The following is a 4,897-nucleotide window of genomic DNA, read 5'->3' on the forward strand; positions in this document are numbered from 1 at the left end:
TCCTGTTGTTGATGGGGTTACACTCCCCTTGAAGGAACAGGTTCATAGCTTGGGAGTTCTTTTCGATCCTTCCCTGTCTCTTGAGGCCCAGGTGGCCTCGGTGGCACGGAATGCTTTTTACCATCTTCGATTGGTAGCCCAGCTACGTCCCTATCTGGACAGTGACGACCTCGCTTCCGTTGTTCATGCTCTGGTAACTTCTAGATTGGACTACTGCAACACGCTCTACGTGGGGCTGCCCTTGAAGACTGTTCGGAAACTACAGCTAGTCCAGAATGCAGCGGCCAGATTGCTGATGCGGACCAGAAGGTCCGCTCATATAACACCTGTTCTGGCCCGTCTGCACTGGCTTCCTATTTGTTTCCGGGCTAGATTCAAAGTGCTGGTTTTGACCTATAAAGCCCTACACGGCATGGGACCGCAATACCTGGTGGAACGCCTCTCCCAATATGAACCTACCCGTACACTATGCTCAACATCTAAGGCCCTCCTCCGAGTACCATCCCATCGAGAGGCTCGGAGGGTGATGACTAGAACCAGGGCCTTTTCAGTAGTGGCCCCCGAACTGTGGAACAGTCTCCCTGATGAGGTGCGCCTGGCGCCGACGCTGCTATCTTTTCAGCGCCAGGTGAAAACCTTTTTATACTCCCAGGCATTTTAAAGTGTATTTTAAACAGCATTTCCGTATTTTGGATGTTGTTTGGTTCGTTATTGTTTGTTTGTTTTTATTATTATTTATTGTATTTATTGTATTTATATATTGTGCTTGTTTTTATCTTTTTGTACACCGCCCAGAGAGCCTTCGGGCTTAGGGCGGTATATAAATTAAACTAAATAAATAAATAAATCATACTGCCCAAAGGTCATCTGGTTGGCTGTGGTGAAAACAGAATGCTGGACTCGATAGGGCAGGGATAGAGAACTTGTGGCCATCCAGGTGTTGCTGGACTACAACATCCATCATCTCTGCCCTTTGGTCATACTGGCTAAGGCTGGTGGGATTTGGAGTCCAACAACATCTGAAGGTTCACAACAGTTCCCCATCCCTGACGTAGGTCTTCAGATGGTCAAATAAATTAACCTATTTTCTAACCATTAAAAAAGTGTTGAAATGAATAACAAACATTTCCCTGGGTGGTGCTGCTGATGGAAGGTTGTGATGCTGCAGTTCTGAATTACAATAATGATCCTTGATTAGAGCTGATGCCCAATTTCACCCCAGACAAAATGTGAGGTGTGTTGGGTGTGATTGGGCAGAGAATGGCAGGAGGAGGAGAGGGTCTCTTCAGGCAACACCTCTGAAAGAACTTTAGAAAGAATTCAAGAAATTTTGGGTAATGACCAGAATTTCTCAGTGATCTCATGGATCTTCAGAAATTGCTTGCTGGTCATAAAAGCTTTAGACATGTGTTTTGATATCAACAAATGAATCTTGATTAATGAGAGCAAAAAAGCTTGCTTCATAAGAGATCACTCACCCCATCTCTTTTGAGAAAACTCCTATCATAAGCTCAGCCATCCCCACAATTATTTCTAACTGCTGCAATTGTGGTTAGTAAGAATGTGTGCTTCTTTGTCATTCCATCTCCTTCCAGCATAATATATGTGAAGGGGCAGCTCTTTCTCCCAATGACACTGTTGCAGAAACTGTCTCGGTACAAGGGTATTAAACAAGGACACCTGTTATGGATGGGGTTTTTTCTTTCTTTTTTTTTGCCAACTAGTCAAATGACATTAAGTCTTCAAAAGACTGGAAAGGTGGGGCATTGCTTCCTGTGATAAAAAAAAAGGACTTTATGGGACTTCCATTGAGGTTGGTTTGGAAACTGCCGATAATGCAGAATGCTGCAGCATTATTGTTGACAGAAGTGAGATTTGGTCAAGATATTATGCCTCTCCATTGACATCTGCACTAGCTGTTGATTTGTTAATGGAACAAGTTCAAGATTGAACAGCTTGTGACCCAATTTATTTAGGGCAGAAGTAAGCAACTTTGTCTTGTCAGCAAGGTGGATCGTTCTTTCCATACTCTTGTTTGTTTCCATATCCATGCAGGACCAACTCTGATAGGTCAGGGGTGCTTTCTGCTGAATCAGCGGGCATCACAATGATGTTAGGTGATGTTGTACTTTGAAGTTCTGAAGTTCTATGTACATTTGTCTAATCATCTTTTAAAGCCAGGGACTTCCAGGGGTTCCAGCACTTACCCAGAGTTATGTTGTGATTCTATGTATGTGCGCTCAATGTGTGTGCGCCCATTTTTAAAACCTGTGTAAGATACAGGGTGAATCTCCTGAGAGGCACTATTGCCATTGCCCAAAGGTCCTAATTCAGGAGACTCCTAGAACGTGACAATATGAAATACAGGTTTACTGAAGTGGTTTGCTAACAGGATGAAGAGAAAGGAAAGGGAAGGAAATAAAACAAAATTGTTGTATGATATGTTGAACACTTTATTGAGAAAATAAAGGAAGGAGCCAGTAGAAATGGCCCATTGGAAATGCAGATAAGTGCAACAGGGAACATGGAAAAAGCAATCATGAAGACATCTTGCTTTCTGAGCTGGACGTCCCAAAGGCAAAGTTGCAGCATAATAGTGGACTGAGGGAAAGCCAACAAGGCCCATCTCCAATCTTCCTTTTGGTCTTGTGGAGTGAGCATCCTTCATCCAAGCCCAGATGAAGTGCCTCTGGCAACGGTCTGAGGGCTTCACTAATGGCTGCAGTACAAGGCAACAGGTGTGAATGGGAAACAGATTACTGTTAAACATAAGGATGCAGAGATTAGGAAACCAAAGAATAAAGTCAAAGCACCACATGAAGTGTTAACAGAAGTGCTGAACTCTCACAAATCCCATTGGTTGTGCAACGAGGTTTCTGGTGTGCTCAACATTTCTGAACACTGTCAGTTCATTCGTGTGAGGGGCAGAATCGTGCGTCTTCTTTCCTGGATGTTCGGTCAGAGTTGTGTCTGGGCTTAACATGGCCAGCCACAACCAGGGTAGAGCTTTGGGGAATAGCAGTTGCCCCAGCCTTTTTGACGATAGTAGGGGCCACACCACTGTTTGGGATAGTAGGGGTCACACCACTGTTTGGGGTAAGGCATCACACAGCCAGGATATTGGGGGTAACCACCAGGATAATAACAGCCATAACGCTGACGTGGTGGGTAGCACCCAGGATATTGACAGAAGGAGTCAAAGAGGAGGCTGTCATCTTCTGGATGATAGAAGTCACCCAACAGGATGTTGTCCAATTCCAGAGCCATCTTAGAGCAGGGAGGGTAGATCTGGAATGAGATTAGGGTAGAGCAAGATAATTTAGAAGTATTAGATTAGAATTGAAATGAGGAAGCTCATGACTGGGGCCCAAATGCAGCCCTCCAAGCCTCTCCATCTGGCCCTCAGAACTCACACCCCTAACTAGTCAACCCCATTGTCCACATCCCTCATTGGCCCTGCTTCATATCCCAAATATTTTTCGCTGTCAGGAAAGTGTCCCTCAATAAAGCCTCTTGTTTCCCTAGATGGAGGATAGAGAGGTGTGTGTGAGCGAGTGTAGCAATTAGCCAACAGTACAAAGATCAAGGTTCCATTGGTCGCTCCATCTGATTTTGTCTCTGGCCCACACACCCCAGGCATGTGGCCCTTGGAAGGCAGCCCAGGAAGCAATGTAGTACATATCTCAATCAGAGAGAGTGATGGGGAGAGAGAAAATTACTCCAACAGTCCTGATCCTAATCATTTTAGCCACAACAAAGAGGCCCATTAAGAGAAGAAAATGAACTCTTTTGCTTCTACTTGTGCAGATATTTAATGTGAGCAGACCTTCCAAATAAGAATATCACAGAAGAACATTAGAAAAGCCGGCTCCATCATGCTAATGGCCCATCTAGTCCTGCATTCTGCTCCCACAATGGTCAACCAAGTGCCTCTTCTGGAAAGCCCACAAGGAGGACATGAGTGCAACAACAACTCTCCCCTCCTGTGTTTTCCAGCAACTGGCACTCATAGATCTATTTCCTCCAACAATGCAGGTTAGTTATAGTGATAATCTTACCTGCCAGACTACGTAGACATTACTGAGCTAGATTGCCCAAGGGACTGTGACAGTATAAGGCAACTTCCTTTTTTCCAGCAAGACTCTCTTAATTTTCCTTGAAGTTTGTCTTTAGGAAGTGGCAAGTGGACTCCCCAAACATTTTGAGCTATGCCCACTGCAGCGGCACTTTCCTCAATAGGACTAGAACTCCTCCTGGGCACTCAACACCAATGAGATACTTCCAAATACCATGCATGACTGAAACATCCATATTCACATTCATTTCCTTTGACCTTTCACATTAAGTATAATTCAGCCAAAAAAGAATCTATGTAGTCTGATATATAAGAACCCACAGAGAAAAGAGGTATCTCAATAGCCAACCTCAAGCCCATCAACTGGAAAGAAATTACCTGCTGTCCTTCTGGATCTGATGGGATGCTTTTGGAATATCAGATGCTTTTGGGTAGAGTCCTTTTTATATGGGTATTGGAGTGCCTAGGGGAAGTGAGTCTTGTTCAGTTCCAGGAAGTAAAAATTGTCAGATCTTTAATTGGCATATGTTTAGCTGAAAGTCTCTAATTATTTTTCATTCCTTGTTTCACACGGTTGTTTTCATCCAACCTTTGCTTCCCATCGGAACCTGGTGAACCCCTGAGGGTAGCTATGTGGAATTTGGGGAGGGGAATAATTTATTACGGTTACATTCCCATCTTCACTTCCCCGCAACCAAACACAATGGGACTTCCTTCTGAGTAGACATTGTGGGATTGTTCTTTCAGTTCATTTTATAATATATTGAAGAAGAAATGTCTTTTGTGTGAAGGTGTCCCTTTTGGGAGGTGAAACTCCAACTC

At 44.0% G+C, this 4,897-nt stretch overlaps 1 long non-coding RNA gene across 1 annotated transcript; it reads right to left on the reverse strand.

The window, feature by feature from the left end:
- Positions 1-2,429: 2,429 nt before the first annotated feature.
- LOC133374746 (uncharacterized) lies at positions 2,430-4,527 on the reverse strand. The gene is made up of 2 exons (XR_009759963.1): positions 4,454-4,527; positions 2,430-3,288 (listed from the first exon to the last, which is right to left on the reverse strand). It is a non-coding gene; the product is annotated as an uncharacterized LOC133374746 (long non-coding RNA).
- Positions 4,528-4,897: the final 370 nt, after the last annotated feature.

Source organism: Rhineura floridana, chromosome 22 (assembly GCF_030035675.1).
Source record: "Rhineura floridana isolate rRhiFlo1 chromosome 22, rRhiFlo1.hap2, whole genome shotgun sequence".
NCBI classification, from domain to species: Eukaryota; Metazoa; Chordata; class Lepidosauria; order Squamata; family Rhineuridae; genus Rhineura; species Rhineura floridana.